This window comes from Dipodomys spectabilis, unplaced genomic scaffold (genome assembly GCF_019054845.1).
Source record: "Dipodomys spectabilis isolate Male_0828 unplaced genomic scaffold, ASM1905484v1 ptg000727l, whole genome shotgun sequence".
NCBI lineage: Eukaryota > Metazoa > Chordata > Mammalia > Rodentia > Heteromyidae > Dipodomys > Dipodomys spectabilis.
In genome coordinates, this window is record NW_024871404.1 from 134727 (window position 1) to 156752 (window position 22026).

Below are 22026 nucleotides of genomic sequence, written 5' to 3' on the forward strand. Positions count from 1 at the left end.
CACAAATTATGCCTACATCAAATACAGTGAAAGCAGTAGTTATACTGTGTGGGAGGGATATAAAAAGCAACCAAGAAATAATCTTATAAATGTATTAGAGACAATCGCATGAAAGAAAAAACAAACATTAGAATACATATCTTAGGGTTCATTTCCCTAACATTACCTTATCTGACATTTTTTGCTTGACTCAGACATATATTAGATATTTCAAATAAGGGAAACCATGGGACCTGTGTTTCTTTGGGCCTGGCTTACTTCACTTAATATAATTTTTTCCAAGCCTTTCCATTTCCTAACAAATGGATCAATGTCATTCTTTCTGATGGAGGCAAAGAATTCTATTGTGTATATATACCCCATTTTCTTGAATCATTCATCTACTGAGGGGCATTTGGGTTGGTTCCATATCTTAGCTATAGTAAATAGTGCTGCAATAAACATATTTGTGTTGGGAGCTTTAGTTTGGTCTTGTTTTTAAACATTTGGGTAAATGGCCAAAAGTGGGACTGCTGGGTCATAGGGGAGCTCTATGTGGAGTCTTTTGAGGAACCTCCATACTATACAGGTAGACCCATTGCAACAATGAGATGTACAAGCCATTATGCCGAAAAATGAACTTTACAACTTTCGTTTGGAGGGGGAGTGGAGGGGTGGGGAGGGGGGGAGGACTGGATGGGGGGCGAGGGGAGGATGGAAAAGGATGGGAAGGGGAAACAAAGGAGGAAGCTGCAATGTTTGATAAGAAATATACTCATTATCTTGCCTATGTAATTGTAACCCCTCTGTACAGTATTTTCACAATAAAAATAAAATAAAATAAAAAAGGAAAAAAACGAAAAACGAACTTTACAATTTAGGCAAAGGGGAGTGGGGGGCATGTAGTTGTGGAGATGGGAGGGAAGGGATGGGAGGGGGAAAACAAAGAAGGAGATAATAATGCTTGATAAGAAATGTACTCATTACCTTGTTCATATAACTTTAACCCCTCTATACAGTATTTTTACAATAAAACAAATAATAAAATTAAAAAAGTAATTAAAAATCCTTAAAAGTAGTTAATTGAGGGCTGAGAAGGTGGCTCAGTGGTAGAGTGCATGCCTTGCATGCATGAGGCCCTGGGTTCGATTCCTCAGCACCACATAAGCAAAGAGAAAAAAGCCGGATGTGGTACTGTGTCTCAAATGGTAGAGCCCTAGCCTTGAGCTGAAGAGCTGAGGGACAGTGCCCAGGCCCAAAGTTCAGGCCCCACGACCAGACCAAAAAAAAAACAAAAACAAAAGTAGTTAATTGAAAATTATATAGGTTATAAAGAAATAATACTATATTAAAGCAGTTAAGCCTAAGATGCAGTGAATTGAGTAATAAATTTCTGGATTAAGTAGGTACACAATGGAAGATAATGTGTAATAATCGACAAGGGGTATACATCTGGGGATGAGCTGAACAGCAATTAAGCAACGCAAAAATAAAAGAAAGAGATAAAAAATAATGAAAAGAATAAAATTAAGGACGAAAAGGTTAAAAAAATTAAATAAAGAAGTACACACACTTACATATACACCTAAAATAAAAATTATGAGGAAAAAAAAAGATTAATAGAAAAAAATTTATTTTTTTTTTAAAAGTTACAAGAAAGAGTTCTTTGTGTAAGGTATATTCAATAGGTAGGTCTCATTAGGTAGATGATGAATAGAACCCCACGTGCTATTCAGGCAAGAAAAAAAAAATTATGAAACTGCTGCCCCCGCCATGCATCCTGGAAAAACAAGCCTGCAAAGGAAATGGTTTATGACCCACCCCTCGGCCAGAACTTATCTAGGTCAGGGACAGGAATAGGTATAGCCACACTGGATCCGAGTGTGACCTCTGGGACTGGGACCCACCTAAGGTCTGATAGGAGGCATGTGACCAGAGGTGGCCTAGGATATGAGCTAGCAGGAAGGGAAGGTGACAGCTTCCAGGTCTGCCAGTTACATAGGTAACAGATACTGGGTGGAAACTTAGCCAAGAGGAAGGGAGGTGTCCCTGTTCAGACCTTACATGCCAGCATTTTGATAATTATGAAAATGGGTAAAAATTCTCTCTGGCTATTTCCTGCTTGCAAGGGACGTTGACAGTAGGGGTAAAAGGCTGAAAGGTGTTCCTCTGAGGGAAGACAGCAGGTAACAGCTGTCACTTGGTGGGCATGAGTTCGTAGGTGAAGTCTGGAGAAGTCTCATGCATTGATGGGCTAAAAAAATACTAAAGAGCAAATAAATGGCAGGTGGAAGGGCTTGGGGCTGAAAACGTTGGTAGAAATGTCCCTAGCTACTTCTGACATCTGGCGACTAGGTAGAGGAGAAGTCAGGTAACACAGGCAAGAATATAAATTTCTATCCAGTTGAAAGGTAGACAGGTACAGACATTAGACAGGCAGGCTACTTACTTCTATTGAACTCCTGGCTCTGGTTAAAGGGCAGGTACAAAGTGGCTGATGTGACATCATTTCCTCTTACTCTTTTCTGTGGTCCTTTGTTCCCCAGACTGGCTGAGTCTAGGTGCTTGTTGCTATGATGGTTTGTCCCAGGTGGTATTCAAGGAGGTTTGAACTCAAGGCCTGGACACTGTCCCTAAGCACTTCTGCTCAAGGCTATTGCTTTACCACATTGAGTTACAGTACCACTTCCAGTGTTTGGTTTGTTAGAAATGAGCGTCTTGATCCTTGCTTCTAGACTGGCTCTATGCAAGTTACTTGGGAGATGGAGTGTTAGGGATTTTTCAGCCTGGGATGGCTTTGAACTGCAATCTTTGCCACTGAAGCCCAGTATTATTTTCAATTAAAGCAACAAGGAGATCAAGTAGAACAAGTAGAGTTTACCTGGTTCTTATCAAGAATTGACCAACAAATATTCTGAAAAGACAAAACTCATTAAATGTGATGAGAATTTTAGCACAGATATAGTATTATTTTCTTTATGGTACCCCTACCAGTGCTTAAGTTAACCAAAGTTACATAAAAAGCCTTAGCTTTGACAAATCAAAAGCAAAATTTCACCAGCTAATCAGCTGCATGTGATGGAGCCAAGGAAGACTCCAGTCTACTTTTACCATGGTGGAGGTAGGATGGTATACACAGGAGTGAGGTCTGTCTTCCAGGTTGGAAGAGATGGACTGGATCTGGACTGCATATAGACTGGCTAGCACTGAACTACGAAACCAAACTGAACAAACTTCAGGAATCTCAGATGATTTAAGCCAAATAACTTGGTTGCAATGCCAGATAACAAGTTTACACAGACACAGACATAGACACATAGGAATATACACACAGAATCAAGTTGAGGTCAGGGCAAAATTGAGTTGGTGCAAAATAGCAGCTGAGCTCCCAAGATGCCAAGATGGTGCATCTGCTACATGGTCAATACTAGAGAGAGCTAAAGATATTTTTTGGGGTCAGGTCATGGGGACTGAACTCTGGGTCTGGGTGCTGTCCCTCAGCTCTTCAACTCATGGCTAGCGCTCTACAACTTGAGCGACAGCACCACTTCTGGCTTTTTTCTTTTTTCTATGTGGTGCTAAGGAATTGAACCCAGGGCCTCATGCATGCAAGGCAAGCACTCTACCAGTATGCCACCTTCCCAACCCGAGAGCTAAAGATTTTGAATGTGAGGGTGCATTGCTTCCAGAACACATGGATCTTCAGGTTCCACCCATAGTACAAAGGAAGAGGAGGGGTTCTGCAGGGGAGGAAGCCTTGCAGGAGAGGCCACAGGAATGGTCTCACACGGGAAGCCCCAAAGGAGGGATTACCTTGCAGGGGAGGTAGCAATAGAGGGGGTGCCTCATGGCGGAGGCTGCCAAACAGGGGTCTTGCTGGGGGGACCACAAATGGAGGGTGCACCTTGTTTGGGAGGCTGCAAAAGAGGGAATGGCCTCACAGGAGAGGCCACAAATTTGGGTATACCTAACTGAGGAGGACGCAAATACTGTGATTCATGGGGGAGGCTGCAAAAGTGGGTGTAATAGTAAGCTTGGTGGAAAGTTAAGAGTCAGATGAGAATAAACCCTTAACCCACCATGTGGCCAAGATGGCGAACTCAAGATTGTGAATTTCTGAAAAACCACAAAGACAACCTAAACAAATGGAAACTCTGACAATTTTCAAACGTAGAATGGCTAGCCTTTGAGAGGGAACCTCGAGGGGGTGTCCTGGGACCCAGCCTATATTGCATTTTTCAGGGCACAAGCAAAAATGTTGTAGAAAAGAGAAAGGGAGAAATAAGGAAAGTTAGACATGATTGGCAGAGAGAGAGCAAAGAGGCTGAAAGTAAACAGACTTCTGACCATTTACTATTGCAGTGGCAAAAAAAACTGTCTATATCTGAGAACGGCATAAAAATTAGGCGCTCTGGCTTTCCAGAGAGCACAGGAAGCATTTCAAAGGGGTTTCACAGCTCAGCTTGATTCGCAGCACCCCATTAAATGTATAGGAGAATCAATCTGGTGATTGAAGGAGAGCTGACCAGGCAGAAGTGGCGTCCCAACTTCCCCCCTGAACCCTGTAGAGATAAATGGCCAAGTCCCTGACCCAATGTCCTTGATTTCAGAGGTGACTGGCCTTTCAGCTAAAAGCCATAAGAGCTCTCTGGCAAGGTGCCACATCTGGACAGAGATTGACCAACAGAAAACTGTAGAGAGTACTTTCAGTCACGAGAGTAGAGAAGTGGTATGGGTGTGGATGTGAAGGCCAGCAAGGTATTGGTGAAAAGTCTCGCATGATATCTCTAGGAAGTTTGGTTCACAGAAAAGGGGTAGTTAGGAAATTCTAACATTCACAACTCAAAATCCCCATCCGAGTCACAGAACAATATGTAAGGCATATTAAATAAGTAGGTTTCCTTAGGCAGCCAATGAAGAGAACACCACGTGCTATTCAGGCAGGAAAAGAAATTTATTTCCTGAACTTCTGCCCCTGCAATGTATAACTGAGAAGCATAGCTGAAACTGAAAGGGGGGATGGCCACCGCTGGGTGAGAATTTATCTAAGCCAGGATCTGGAACAGGTGTGGCAACACTGGATCCGGATGTGACCTCAGAGTCTGGGACCCTCCTAAGGTCAGATGGGAGGCATGTGACTAGACGTGGCCCAGGATGTGACCTAGCATGAGGGGAAGGTGACTGCTTCCAGGTCTACTAGTTACTTAGGTAACAGATGCTGGGCAGGAACTTAGCCAAGAGGGAGAGAGGTGTCCCTGTTCAGACCTTAAACATTCATTTTTTTTCTTGGGGGGTGGATGGGAAGATCCTGTTTCTCCACTGTGTTCATAAGCAGTCACTGGGTGGAGTCTCTGGTCTGCTTTTGGTGTTTGTTTTTTTTTTTTTAATTGTGAAAATATCGTACAGAGGAGTTACAATTACATGGGCAACATAATGAGTACATTTCTTATCAAGCATTGTTGCCTCCTCCTTTGTTTCCCCTTCCTATCCCTTCCCATCTCATTTCTCCCCCACACCCTCCCCCCAACCGGGCCAAAGTTGTAAAGTTTTTTTTTCCACATAACGACTTGTACATCTCATTGGTGCAATGGGTCCAACTGTATCCCTATTTAAATGGTTTGTTTTTGCCCTTCCCCTCCACAAATTATACCAATATCAAACATAGTGAAAGCAGTGGTTATACCATGGGGGAGGGACCTACAAATCAACAAAGAAATCATTTTAAAAATGTGCTACAATCTCAAGAAAGAAAAAAAAACATTTAAATCCTTACCTTGGAGTCCATTTAGCCTAATATCAACTATTGTGACTGTTTATGCTTAGCTCAGACATATACTAGACTCTACATATATATTTGAAGGTATTTGATGTATGATAAACCATCAACATAAAATATACAGTGATTTTGATAAAAAATAAAAATGACTCAGAAAAAATTATAAATGCAAAAACACTCTTCACAAAATCAAACTCTCAGACATATTTCATAACTTTGAAAAGGATAAAGTGGCTGAAGTTAGTATAAATTCAGAAGTATGACAATTCACAAAGACATAAAAAGATATTCATATATTTCATTATATAACCCAAAGCAGAAAGCAAATGTTGTTGTGATGATATTTTATAACACAGTCTCGCAGGTGCTGGGAAAGTGGATTAGTAGTAGAGTGCTTGCCTTGCATGCTTGAGGCCCTAGGTTTCATTTCTCAGCACTACATAAGCAGAAAAAGATGGAAGTGGTGTTGTGGCTCAAGTGTTAGCACTAGACTTGACCTAAGGGACAGCACCTAGGACCCAGAGTTCAAGACCCATTACCACAATATCAAATACAAGAAACTAAACACTCTCTCACTTTTGTGGCCTCAACTTTGTAATACTGCTGCATCAGCATAGGGCTAAGATTTTAGCTGTGGACACATATCAACACTCTAGATTCAGAGTCTACTTGAGAAAATTTTTAATCAATATTTTGTTCTTAATTTTGCTCATTGTAAATTCATAAGCAACTATAAAAAATGGTTTGGCCTTCCCAGTAACATTCTCAAAGTACTTCCTAATGATGATTTACAAAATGTTGTATTATATTACAACAAGTAAAACAATGCTACAAATAAAGAATACCAATAATTAAACATTAATGATTAATAAAATTAAAACCAAAACAATTACCAGTGTTTTCAGAATTCAATGTGTACTACATATTAAATTTTACATTTGTTTTTTGTCGCTCATGGGGCTTGAACTCTGGGCTTGGGCGTTGTCCTTCAATTCTTCAGCTCAAGGTGAGCACTCTTCCGCTTGAGCCACAGTGCCACTTCTGGTTTTCGCTTTGAACCATGATCCTCAGATCTCAGCCTCCTGAGTAGCTAGGATTATAAGCATGAGGCATCAGCACCTGGCTTTTTATTTTACTATTTTCTCATATCCCTGTACTTTTAAAACTGGCTAATATTATGATGTTCAACAGGACTTTTATTGGCTCTGAGTAGTCTTTAAAGATTCCAACTAAGATTACTATTTATGGCTCATCTCTTTATTTGTATATGGCTTATATCATTATTTGTTCGTTGCTAACATATAAAGTAATGAAGCCCTAAAGTTTTAACCGAAACTGTGTAGTTAACAAAGTCTTAACTCTTCATTCTGCTTCTTTACACAGACCTTGCAACTTCTCAGTAAAGTTTCTACCCCTGAAATGTACTTACTTATAGTATATTTCTGCTACCATATGTCTTAATAACTTTATAGAAAAGTTTTATGACCTTCCAAATAGTTACCGGTGTGACCAACCAGCACAAGGCTTTCAGAGTAATTTTAAAAGTAGAAGAAAATTTACTTCATGGGTGCCTGTTTTATCATCTCTTACTTATAAAGCATTTTGGAGTGATTATATGTAAATTTATTTTGTTTTTGGATTCTTAAAGACAGTAAGTGATGATACTTAAAGTTTTAGTCCTTTTAAAAAGGAAACTGGAACTGTGGGACAGAAGAAATTTGGCTCTCTTTGGACCTCACTTTATAAGCTCTGCTCTGTGCATGATAACCCAATGTCACCAACACAGCCTGTGTTGAAGACAAAATGTGACAAAAAACAATTACCATGGGCAATAATTGCTATGCTATTATTTCTTGGACAATATGAATATTGAATTGAGAGTGCAAGAGAACGGAGAGATTTTACCTACCTTTTTGTATCGGCGAAAGAATTTTGGAAACTTTGACTCGTTTCCTTCCTCACTATGTCTTTGGGCCATTAACTTAGTGCCTTTAGTTACAATTTTTCCCAACAGTAAAATGATATTACATTACCATTATAGCAAATTTTATCTTAAGAATTAAGATACATAACACTTGTGAAATACTTATCATAAACTTCTATGAATGAGCTTTGAGTTTAGACAGCAGTTTTTTAAAATACTAAATAGAATGCGATATGTATTACAGAAACCATTACATGTAGTGAGCAACCAGAAATAATGTTATCTATTGACTATGCTCTGCTTCCAAGGAAGCGAGCTGGGTAAGTTCTCATGCTGTAAAACAAACAGGTTATCTTATGTTTTGATAGTGTAAAAATATCAGGGACAGAATAATGAATGAATGTTGTAGACTTAGGTGAAGTCCATATGAAAATGCGCAAAACTTGATAAAGTGAAAATGTATCCGAGCAGTATGTTGTGTTTTACATCATTTAAGTTACATTGCAAAGATAGGAAATGCCTCGAAGCATGAATTCTCTTTGTGACACCCTATCATAGGTCCTTAGAAGGATGAACGAACTCTTCCCTTATTCTTGTAGAGGCATCATCAGACGAGAGGAACTGTACTTTTTGTTTGCTTCCATTTATTCTTCATTTAGAAATTTGAAGTACATAAGACTGAAAGAAACCAAGGAAAATTAGACACACAGGCTTTAGAAAGAGCAATCAACGTAAAATAAATAAAATACATTTAGTCTTGTAAAAGGTCTAACTAAATTGAGTTATATAGTCTCAAGCATAGACAGAAAATGATTTAAACAATACGTTATTGAAAATTGAAAAATGTTAGATTTGCTTAATTTTTTCCTTTCTAATACATTGAATTAATTATTGATTTTCTATAGAGATATTAAAGATGAGACTAACAAGAACCTTGATTAAAAATGGACAAAAGTTCTGAATAGACACGCTTTCCAAAAAGCCCTGAAAATCGCCAGTGGGTTTACAAAGTTGTGTTTAATACCACTTCTATGCTGGCTTAATGCTTTGTGAACAGAAGTCTTTAGAGAAATGCAATTCAAAATTATTATGATACTACTTCACAACTATTATAACTCATCAAAAAATCAAAAGAAACAGATGTGGTGGTAAAGGCTTGTAATTCCAAGCATTTAAGAGGTTGGAGTAAGAGGATTTGAGACTAAGGCCAGTCTGGGGTACTGCACATAGTAAAAACCTGTCCTTTAAAAAAACTCAAGGTGATAATGTTGGTGAGAATATTGAGAAAAGGAAATTTTCTATACTCTTGGTCAAAATGCCGGTTAGTATTCTCATTGTAGAAAGTAGTACACAGTTTTCTAAAGAAATGCAAAGTTGAAATGTCATCTGACCCACCAATCATGTGATTATTTCTCTCTGGGTAACTCAGAAATATATCTGTAGTTCATTGTTATTCACATTATTCATAACAATGGCCAAGAAATAGCTTGAAGTTTAGTTTTCAACTACAGACTAACAAAGCAACTGTGGTACATGCACAAATGTATTTTTCTTTTTCATCCTTAAAATAGCAAGAAAGTTCTCCCATTAGCCACAACTTACTATGATCAGAAAGATGTATTCTAAAAGAAAAATGTTGTCTTCTGATCTTTGTAATACCACACACACACACACACACACACACACACACACACACACACACACACACACCAACCTCAAACTTTAAGAGAATTTTTTTTTAAAAGTAAAGCAAACTGGAATTACTAGGCAATTTATGTCACAATGTAGAAAATAGTATATATGCAGTATGACCAAGAATAGAGTTGTAATGTACAACATGATGTTAAAGGGGACAAGTCTGTCCTTACATAAGAATGAAGTTAAATTAGTAGATGTTCTTCCTAGTAGGAGTGGCTCTTTTAGTTGTTCTTCCTTCAGTAATGGATGAAATGAACGTAATTCTTTAAATATACCTGCCTGTGTACAGAAATAATAACAATCAACAATAATAAATGCTCAACATAGAACAAATTGTCAAATTAAAATACATGAGATTTTCCATTATATAACCTAATTATTACAAATAAGGGAAACCATGGGACCTATGTTTCTTTAAGTCTGGCCTGCTTCAATTGATATGATTTTTTCCAAGATCTTCCATTTCATTACAAGTGAGATGGTGTCATTCTTTCTGGTATGTGTGTGTGTGACATTTTCTTGATCCATTCATCTACTAGGGGCAACTGGGTTGATTCCATATCTTAGCTATGGGAAATATACTGTGATAAACATAATTGTGCTGTTAGCTTTAGTGTAGCCTTGTATGTGGTCACTAGGGCAAATGTCCAGAAGTGGGATTACTGGGTAATAGGAAAGCATTATTGTGTACATCAAGGATAATCTTGGTAGATGAGCAGAATAGCTCAATAGCTATGTACATATGACCGTGTAAGGTGATTCCAAGTGAAATGAACTCCAAGACATGTTTTTTGTTGTTGTTGTTTTTAATGTACTACGTGGTTTCTTTTTATCTTTTGTGTTTTCCCCACCTATGGTTTTCCCCCTGTAGTCACTGTACTTGATTTTTATACCTTGATTACTGTAAATATGTTGATCTGAACTATGGAAGGGAAAGGAAAAAGAGAAAATGGTGAGACAAAGGACAAAGGGGGAACCTATGCAATAGTGACACTCACAACCAATATGTTGGAAATAATCTTGGGGTGCTGGGAGGGAAGAGGGAGAAAATAGGGGAAGGAGTAACAAGTTAGAAAGAAATGAATTCACTACCTTACTTACGTAACTATAAGCCCTCTGTACGTTACCTTGACAATAAAATTTAAATAAAAGATAAAATCAAATACATGAGATCAGCAATACAGGATATGGGAATATGGGAATGGGGAAAATAGTGCACTATACGAGAAAACTAGAATAGCTGTGGAAAGCAGTAATTTTACTTTAACATAGGTAGTAGTAAACTAGCGTACAGATTTTCTGCCTCCTGTCAGTCACTAAAAAGGGAAAACAAATTGCACAATCAGTAAACCAATAGAGATAAAATAGAAAATTAAACAATTATGGTGAAGAAATGATTTGGACCAAAAATAACAAATTACACAATTTGTAAACAAATAACAAGCTTGTAAGTTTAAAAAATATTACCCATAATTCTATTAAATGATTTTTACATCACAATTAGTTAGAATTATAATTCAAATCACAGATTAATAGAATATCATTTAAATAATTGGTACTTATTACTGATTTCTTAATACTGAACGTTTAATATAAAATTTTAATTTTAGTAGCAATTGAAAAGAGAAAGTGAAACTAATTTTAATAATGTATTTCATTAATTGTAAAATTAAGAATCATTAGAACTTAAACAAAAACTATATCATTATTTCAATAATTAATCATCATTTCATTTCTGTGAATTAATGCAACAATTCAAAGTGTATTATGCACTTAACACTAATCTTAACATCAACGAATAAATTATTGCTCACGACTCTTGGTACTAGGTGGAAGGGTTCAGCACTGTGGTAAAATTCACACCACACATCCTCCTGGCAGTATGTGAGGGTATAACTCCTCTCGTCTAGCTTAAATTGTGGAAATTTGATTACTACATGCATGTTAAATTCCTGCCTAGGTGACCTCCATATAATTACATACAATTATATATAGGAGGAGTATTTCAGATGATAATTAAAAGTCATATTCATTCATTAAAATTTTATAATTTTGTGCCAAATAAATATTTATGGAAAGGCTGAATTTTTGAGTAGATGATGGTGCATGTGTGCCTGATTATACATATTGAGGTTTATTTTATCTTTCTGACATTGTTTCTATGGTTTGATTAAATTTTCCATAAAAGGTTAAGTGTATTATATTGGATATATGAAAGTAAACTGAATGTTTATTTCATTAATCCTTTAGCACTTGTCTAATCCCAAATACATATTATCCATATGTTTGCAGTAATGAAAATAACAACAGATATAAGCAAAATAAATCTGTCTAATCCCAAGTATAAATTATCCGTGTTTTTAAAGTAATGAAAGTAAGAAAAGATATAAGCAAGATAGATCAAGTCTGTAGACAGGTATTTCCCCGTTTATTTTGATAGTTGGTCCTCTGTTACACTACAGAATATTCATGGGAAAATGTACTCCAGGCTGACCACAACTGAAGAATATTATAGTTTGATCTATCATAAGAGAAGGAAGGAAGGGGATCATTCCTTCTAAAAGTCAGTTCTCAGGAATGTGATCTGTTTTAGGGTGGTGACTTGGAAATGAACATTTTTCACAGTCGACCTTGAAAAGCCATCTTGATAGACCATTTTTGTAAGTGGTTACAGAGGATTATTCATGGCTTTGCAAGGATGCCAGATTGCCTCATTTTGAAACAACTAAAGAAGGAATTTAGTCAGGTATTGTTTGTATCTTTAGGGGAAAATCCCATTGACGCTAGGCCAGGGGATCACTGGGGCCCAGAGAAGCTACTACCTTGAATAGTAATGCTAGACCTCTAAAATACAAAACAAAACAAACAAACAAAAAAACTCCAGAAAGCACAGCCAGTCAGGGCTGCTCTCACATCCTACATGAAGACAGGCAGAAAACAGAAGCTGAGAGTCATTTAGCTGATAACTATTATATTTTTTATGAGTCAGACTGAAATGAAACTCTAAAGAGAGGGTCAGAATGACTAATCAGACAGATTAAAATTGGTCAAAGTTTGGAAAGTAGAATTACATGTAGAACAAATAAATCATAGAAAGCCCGTGCATGTAAGAATAAGACAGCAGACCAAATTCCAGAAATTTTCCAGACATTTTCTTAGAGGACAGGTTAATGAATTATCATGGTAATCTTTGAATTCTTAAATATTTGGTCATATGTGGGAGAAGACCAATTGCTGAAGACAAAGAAAATGTTATTACTCTGTTAGGAGGTTCGATATCACATTAGGAAAAAATGACTTGTAATAAAAAGAGACAAATAATTATTCCAGTTGAGGGTTTCATTTGTTTTGATGTAACAGCTGTTCATTTAGGTACTAGCAGTTACCATACAATTGGTCTAGACTCACAGCTGAGATGATATTGACTGCAGTATGCGCACATGAAAGAAAAGAGAAAATTTACAAATGTGTGATGAAATGAGCTGAGTGTGAAGTGTTCTAATAGTGATATCTGAGCATTAGACCCAGATGAAGAGGTGGATTTTCTACTTTTAAAAAAAAAACAAAAAAACAATTTTTAGCCTGGTGCCAGTGGCTCACAGCTGTAATCCAAGCTACTCAGGAAGCTGAGATCTGAGGACTGCTGTTCAAATCCAGCCTGGGCAGGAAAGTCCCTGAGACTATTATCTCCATTTAACAACCAGAAAACCAGAAGTGCCACTATGGCTCAAATGGTAGAACACTCACCATGAGTTGAAGAGCTCAGGGACAGAGCCTAATCCCAGACTTCAAGCACCTTGACCAACAACAACAAAAACTAAATCCCTCTTTTCGTGGACTGCCTACATTTTTTCCTAACATTCAACAAAGAAGCCATTTTATCACCCATTCATTTAAGTCCTATCCTAGCTACTGCAAATAGAATGATTTGGTATCTTATGTCAAAAGATTCATATTTGTGGAAACAAATACCAGCAGTGGTGACCTTTTTTTCCAGTCTTTGAACTTGGGACCTGAGCCCTGAACATGCTTATGCTATAGCTTTAGTGTGAGCGTTTTTATTATTTATTGGATTACTGCCCATGCGGGGAATTACTGGGGCATAAGGGAGATCTATGCTTAGTCTTTTGACGAATCTCCATAATGCATTCCAGAGTGGTTGAACAAGTTTAATTTCCCACCAACAGCATAATAAAGGTCCCTATTGGCTATATCTACGCCAGTAATTGCTATTGTTAGTTTTCTTGATAATGGCCATTCTATCTGGGGTGAGGTACAATCTGTCTTGTTTACTTGAAGATTTGTAGGCACCTTCTAGCTACCAGAAATGAATGAATCCATGAAACCTAAATTTCTATGAGTTTGCCTTCCTTTCTGTTAATATAATTTTCCCAAGCCTTTCATTTTCCTCAAGACTGGTGAAAAATAATCCTTTCTGATGGGTGAATTCCACTGAATTCCATTGTGTGTGTGTGTGTGTGTGTGTGTGTGTGTGTGTGTGTGTGTGTGTGAAAGATGACTATAGGCCCATGAGTTCATTTCTGAGCCTTCTGTTTCATCTGTAATTTTGCAATTCCATATTGAATTTGGATTGCTTTCTCTACTGAATTGAAGAATATTGTTGAGATTTTCATGGATATTGCTTTGTCAATTGTTTGGGGGCAGTATTGCAGTTTTCACAATGTTAATTCTTCCATCTAGGAGCATTGAAAGACTTTCCATTTCCTTGAATCTCCTCCAATTTCCCTTTTTAGATTTTTAAAGTTTTAACAGCAGAGGTCATTCACATTTTTAGTTTAATTAATTCCTAGTATTGTTGATGTTATTTTGTTTTGTTTAATATGATATGATTTTGAGCTAATACATATGAGGTTGTTTCTTGGATTTCAGCATGGATCTTCCCATTGTTTGCAACACAGGAAACCTACTGATTCTTGTGGGTTTTATACCCTGCTATATTGCTGAAGATTGGTATCACCTTTACTAACATGAGAGAGAAAGTTATAGGGTCCTTTAAATACAGGATCATTTCATCTATAAAAAGGGATAGATTTACTTCTTCCCTATGTGGGTCCCCTTCATGTTTTTCTCTTGTCTATTGCTCTTGCTAGAAAGTCCACTACTATATTGAAGAATAGTAGAGAGTATGACATCCTTGGCTCATTCCTAATTTTAATGATTTCATGCGTCCACCGTTAGGTACATGCTAAATATCTCTTTGTCATATACACACTCTTTATTATATTGAGGAAAGTTCCATGCATTCCTAGCTTCTCAGACCTTTTAATCATAAAGGGGTATTGGAATTTGCTAAAAGCTATTTCTTCATCTATATCGACGATGATGTGTTTCTTGTCCCTGCTTCTGCTGATGGTTTGTATTATTTTTATTGACAAGTATATTGAATCCAATTGTATACTAGGATCAATCCTGCTTCATCATAGCATATTTTTTGTTAGTTGTTAAAATTGGTTGTAAGAATTTTATTTAGAAATTCTGCATCAATGCTTATCAATGAGTTGGGGTTATAGTTCTCTTTCTTTGAGGAGTCACTATATGATTTGGGGAATAGATTTTTTTTGAATTTTTTAAATTATGCAAATATCATGTAGAGCAGTTACAATTACATGGGCAAGATAATGAGTACATTTCTTATCAAGCATTGTTGCTTCCTCCTTTGTTTCCCCTTACTACCCTTTGGGGAATAGTCTAATTCTAGCTTCTAAGAATGTGTTTGATAATTCCCTTTCCCTTTCTATTCCATTGAAGAGTTTGATCTGAGTATTGTAAGTTTTTTGCAGGCCTTAATTTCATGGTAAATCCATTGAGTCCCATATTTTTCTGGTATGGGAATTGTTTATTGACATTTCATTTTCATTACTTCTGATGCATCACTTCTTTGTTCACTTCGAGTATAGGAAATCATCAATTTCTCCAGGATACTCCAGGTGATTCGCATAAGGTTTTCAAAGTGCTTTCTTTGAAGATTCTAAGTTGTCCTTATTTCTGTTGTGATGTCTCATTTTTTGTCTCCAATTTTATATATTTGGGTGAGTTCTTTTATTGTTTTTTGATTTTTTTTATTATGAAGTTGATTTACAGAAGTAGGTTACAGTTACATAAGTAATGACTACATTTTTTTTTGAACTGGGTTACACCTTTCTCATTTTCTCCTGCTTTCTCCAATCTTGACATCCCACTCCCCCAATTTTGTAAAATTCATTTCTAACATAGTGTCTACTGTATATTACTGTTGCTTTGGTTAATCTTTGCTGCACCATTTCTGTGATTTCTCTTCCCTTCCCCAAATCAGATTAATTTATGTATAAGACAAAAGGTACGGAAATCAAAAATGGTGACTACAGGGAATAAACCAAAGGGGAGAAAGTAAATAAAAATAACTAAAAACAGCTCACTATAAATCATCTTGTAACCATTTCTTGGAGCTCATTTCGATAAGCATCATTTTATATGGTGATATGCATATAGCTATTGAGCTATTGTGATCTTTTCTAAGAATATCCTAGACATATTCTAGTTTTTCCAAATGAGTGAAAACATGTAGCCTATGATTCCTTTGGTCTGGCTTGTTTGACTTATTGTGTTTACTAAGTCTTTCCATTTCCTTACAAATGGGGCAATGTCATTCTTTGTGACAGAAGCATAGAATTTTGTTGAGAATATATATGACATTTTCTTGATCCATTCATCTACTGAGGAGCATTGGGGTTGGTTCCATATCTTACCTATTGTAAATAATGCTACAATGGACATAGTGGTGATGGTAGTTTTAGTTGGCTTCTTTGTGGTCATTTGGGTAAATGCCCAGAGTGGAATTGCCGGGTCATAGGGGAGCACTTTTGAGGAATGTCTGTACTTCTTTACAGAGTATTTGAATGTTTACATTTCCCCCAATAGTGTAGTACTGTTCATTTTTGGCCACATCCCCACCAGCCCAACATCTGTTATAATTAATTTTCTTCATAATGGTCATTCTAACTGGGATGAGGTGGAATCTCAATGTTGCTTTGATTTGTCTATTGGCCATTCAGTTTTCTTCTTCAGAGAGGTCTCTCTTCAAATCTTTAACAAACTTACTATTAGGGTTGTTGTTTCTTTGAGGATATACTTTTGTGGTGTTAACTTTTGGTCCTCTAAGTATATTTGAGATTAGATGCCATTGCCTGTTGCATAGCAAATAAAGATCTTCTCCCAATCTGTGAGCTTTCTAATTATCTTTGCATCTATATAATTTCTCTACTTAGTCTGATTTGGTAAGAGTTTGTCAAGTCTGTTTATTCAAGGAATCAACTCTTTTGTTGATTCTATGTTTTTTTAGTCTTTAGTTATTTCCAATTTATTATTTTTATTTCTTTCTGTCCACTGCTTTGAGCTTGTCCTCTTTTCAAGGAGCTTGAGGTACATAATTAAAATATTGGTTTGAGATTTCCCTAATTGCTTGATGTAGGCACTCAGAGCTATAAATTTTTCTCTAAATACTGCATTTACCGTGTCCCAGAGGTGCTGGTATTTTATGTGTTCATTTTTGTTAAATTCCAGAAACTTTCAGATTTCCATTCTAATCTCTTCAGTGTCCCACTGGTCATTCATCAACGTGTTGTTCAGTCTTCATGGGTTTGAGAATTATTTTTTGCTTTAGTTTTTTGATTCTAAATTTATTCTGTTGTGGTCAGACAGGATATGGGATGTCAATTTATTTTTCTTTCAATTTGGACAGAATTTCTGTGTGACATAGGATATAGTCTATTTTGAAGAGTCTTCTATGAGTTGCTGTGAAGAATGTATATTCTGACACTGAATGTATATTCTTTAGTTGTCTGTTAGGAATAGGTGGTCAATGTAGTTATTTAGATCTACAGCTTCTTGGTTGAGTTTTTCCTGGTTGCCGTATCCATGGATCACAATGATGTGTTGAGATGTGATTTTATGTTAAGTAGTATTTGGTTGATGAAGTGGGGTGCTCCAGGAGTCGGGACATTGATATTTAGACTTGTTATATCCTCCTAATGGAGAATTGCCTTTACTAATATGTAATATCTCTTCCCACTAATTTTAATTTGAATTCTATTTTATCTTATGGTAGTGATTCTACTGTGGCATGTTTATGATGTCCATCTGTTTGAAAATTTTCCTTCCAGCCCTTCAGTTGGAGTACGTGTTTGTTTTGGTCAATAAAATGTGTCTCTTGTAGATACCAGATAGATGCCTCTTGTTTTTTCATTCTATCTAATCTGTCTTCTAATTGGAAAGTTAGTCCATTGATATTGAGAGTTAAGATTATGAAATATCTGATGAGTTCTGCTATGTTATACATGGTTGGGAGCTGAAAGTACAGCTCAAATGTCATCTTGACCCCTGTGTTCAAATGAAGGCATGTACAAGGAACTGGCTTACTTGAAAAACACCAGATGCCTGGGATTGCTTTGCTATGTCTACAGAGTTTGTTTTACTTTCAACCAGTTGACATTGTCTTGTTTTTTACTGCACTGTTTTACAGAAATTTTCCTTGTTTCTCTGGACTATAGTAACCTTATGCTGCTTCTTGACTTCTAACAGTATATATTAGGGAAAGTTAAAAATAAACAGTGCTGCAGTCTTGAGCTGCAGACCACCCAACCCCATCCTTTGCCTTGTGTCTTTTTTTTCTCATCCTCACCCCCTAAATCAGGAATCCCTTTGATTGCCGGCAGGCTCCATCAATACACCTGCTTTTAGGATCTGTGCCTCATCTTCTTATAATATATTTACCTTGTTCTATGGTAGGGAGTATTTTATATAACCAGTTCCTGTTCTTCTTGATCTTCTCTATGTAGGATACATTTCATGAACTACTATCCTGCTGATTTGGTCGAGATACATTGTTTCAAGTTTTCTTTGTCACGAAATATTTTTATATATCCTTTAAAGGTAAAGGAGAGTTTGGCTTGGGACCATATTCACGGTTGGCAGTTATTTGCCTTTAATATTTGTCATAAAATGCCAGCCTCTCCTTTTTACCATATCATCTAAGAAATCTGTATTTATTCTGATTGTATGTCCTTTATAAATAATAATCTTTTTTCTATGACAGCTTTAAGAATGCTTTCATTGATCTCTAATGATCCTCTAATAGATTATGAAGTGGTGGTGGGTTGTTCTGTTATGATATTCTCTGGTGTTCTAAAGGTTTCTCTTCTCTGAATGAGCCTATCTTTTTGGATGTTTGGAATGATCTTTCCTGGAATTCTGTCATATGTTTGCCATCCATTTGGTACCCTGCTCTTCCCCTTCTTGATAACTATGTTCTGCAAATTTGATCTTCTAACTGATGCTTGAAGTTCCCGCAAGATGGTTTCTTATTTCTTGGATTGGTTCTAAATGATTATCTCCTCATTCCCTTCATCCCTGAGATTTTCTTCTATATCATCTATTTGCTCTTCAGACTTTCTACTTTGTTTTTGATTTCTCTGTCTTCAAATTGGTCATTTTTAGGGCCTTTTTCCTTTATTAAAGCTTTGTTTTAGGTTTTGTTTGGACTATCTTTAAATCTTATCTTTGGGTGGGAGGTTTATTTTATCTGTGCCTTCAATCATATCTTTTAACTAGACATCTATTTTTTTCTTCGACTCCTTGGCCTTCTTAGAATTCATCTTTTTGTTTGTAGTCTCCCCATGAATTTTTTTGCTAATATTTGGCTGGACTCATTTTGTTCTCAAATTTCCTGGTAGAAGTTTTGTATTGCTTCATTAATCACATTTTTGATCAGTATTTGTAATGTATTTTGAAATGTATCTTCTAGGTCCTTGATTGTCTGCTCTAATGCCTGGTTATTTTTTGTATGAATTATACTACCTTGATATCACTTTTCTTGTATTTTTCTGATTTGTCTTGTTCTTTTGGAGTATTACTTGGCTTTCATTTGGAGGACCTATGATCTTAATAGGTAACTCTCTTTGTTGATTTGCCAGGTGTTGGTTTGATCTTCTCTTGCGATTTGTTTTTCTAGAATTAGGTTTCTTTTTTAAGTTTTTTTTATTGTAAAAATATCGTACAGAGTGGTTACAATTACATGGGCAACATAATGAGTGCATTCTTATCAAGAATTTTTGCCTATTCCTCTGTTTACCCTTCCCATCTCTTCCCATCCCCCACCTGAACCAAAGTTGTAAAATTCATTTTTGACATAACATCTTGTACGTCTCATTGCTGCAATGGATCCATCCACCTGCATCGCTATATAAAGAATCATTTCTTCCCTTTCCCTCCACAATTTATACCAATATCAAATACAATGAAAAAAGGGGTAATGCGGGGGGGGGGCATACAAAGCAACAAAGAATTACCTTATAAATGTGTTAGACACAATACTAAGAAAGAAAATAAATTGAGTCTTTAACATAGAGTTCATTTCCCCTAACATCAACTTATCTGACCTTTTCTGTTTGTCTCAGACATATACTAGTTATTGCAAATAAGGGAAACCATGGGACCTATGTTTCTTTGTGCCTGAATTACTTCACTTAACATAGTTTTTTCCAAGACTTTCCATTTCCTAAACAAATGGGGCAATTTCATTCTTTCTGATGGAGGCATAGAATTCCATTGTGTATATATACCACATTTTCTTGATCCATTCATCCACTGAGGGGTATCTGGGTAGGTTCCATATCTTAATTATCATAAATAATGCTGGGATTTGTTTTTGCCCTTCCCGTCCACAAATTATACCAATATCAAATACAGTGAAAGCAGAGGTTATACCATGGGGGAGGGATATACAAAGTAACAAAGAATTCAACTTATAAATATGTTAGAAACAATTGCATGAAAGAAAACACATTTGAATCTTTTGCTTGGGGTTCATTTCACCTAACATCAACTTATCTGACCTTTTCTCCTTGTCTCAAACATATACTAGTTATTGAATATGCGGGAAGCCATGGGACCTATGTTTCTTTGGGACTGGCTTAATTCACTTAATAAAAACTTTCCCAAGTCTTTCCATTTCTGGGTTGGTTCCATATCATAGTTATGGTAAATAATGCTGCAATAAACACACTTGTGCTAATAGCTGGAGTACAGTCTTGTTTGTGACCATCGGATAAATGCCCCAAAGTGGGATTTCTGGGTCATAGGGGAGCTCTATGTGGCGTCTTTAGAAGAACCCCCATATTACTTTCCAAAGTGTTTGAAAAAGTTTACACTCCCACCAACAATGCAGTAGGGTTCCCTTCTGTCCACATCCCCTCCAGCATCTATTATTATTAGAGTTCTTGATTATAGCCATTCTAACTGGAGTGAGGTGGTATCTCAATGTCGTTTTGATTTGCATTTCTTTTATGGATAGGGAGGTTGAGCATTTCTTCGTGTGTCTATTGGCCATCCTTCTTTCCTCTTCAGAGAAGTTTCTCTTTAAGTTTAGCCCACTTATTTATTGTGCAGTTGTTTCTTTGAGACTTTGTTGTTTGGGGATTTAATTTTTTGATATCCAGGTATATATTAGATATGAGACCCTTGTCCGTTATATGGCTAGGGAAGATGTTCTCCCAATCCATGGGCTTTCTATTGATCTTTCTAGCAATGTCCTTTGCCATGCCGAAGCTCTTCCTTTTCATGCAATCCCATTTGTCCATCCTTTCTTTGCTTTTTGAGTTTCTGGGTCTCTTTTAAGAAAAGTTTGGCCTGTGCCAAGGAGAACAAGGATTTCTCCTATTCCATCCTGTAATGATTTCAGAGTGTCTGCTTTAACTCCAAGGTCTTTGATCCATTTGGAGTTGATTTTGGTGCAGGGTGAAATATAAGGATCTACCTTTAGTGTTATACAAGTGTTTAACCAATTTTGCCAGCACCATTTACTGAAGAAGCTGTCTTTCTTCCATTCTATTTTTTTGCTCCATAATCAAAGATTAGATGGCTATAGATCTGTGGGTTCATTTCTGGGTTTTCAGTTCAATTCTATTAGTTCTGAAGTTTGTTCTTGTGTCAGTACCAGGCTGTTTCGATTACTATGGCTTGGTAGTAGGGTTTCAAATTCAGTATTGATATTCTTCCAGCACTGTTCTTTCTGTTAAGGATCCTTTTTGCTATTTCGGTTTTTTTTATTGTTCCATAAGAATTTTTGGATTTCCTCTTCTATTTCCTTGAAGAATGAGGTTGGAATATTGATAGGTAACGTTTTGAATTTATAGATAACCTTGGGATGTATTGCAATTTTCACGATGTGGAATGTTCCCAGGATTCCCAGTTTTTCCAGAACCTTCATCATAAAGGGATGTTGGATGTTGTCAAATGCTTTTTCTGCATGTATTGAGATAACTATGTGGTTCTTATCCTTGCTCTTGTTAATGTGATAAATTATATTAATTTATTTGCATATATTGAACCAGCTTTGCATCCCTGAAATAAATCTTCTTTGATTGTGGTGTATGAATTTTTGGATGAATTATTGAAGTTGATTGGCCAAAATGTTGTTGAGAAGTTTTGCATCAATGCACATCAAAGAAATGGATCTATAGTTCTCTTTTTTGATGAGTTCCTGCCTGGTTTTGGAATGAGGGTTATGATGGCTTTATAGAATTAATTCAGTCGTGAACTTTCTCTTTCAATTTCATTGAGGAGTTGGAGGAATATTGGTGTCAGCTCTGCTTTG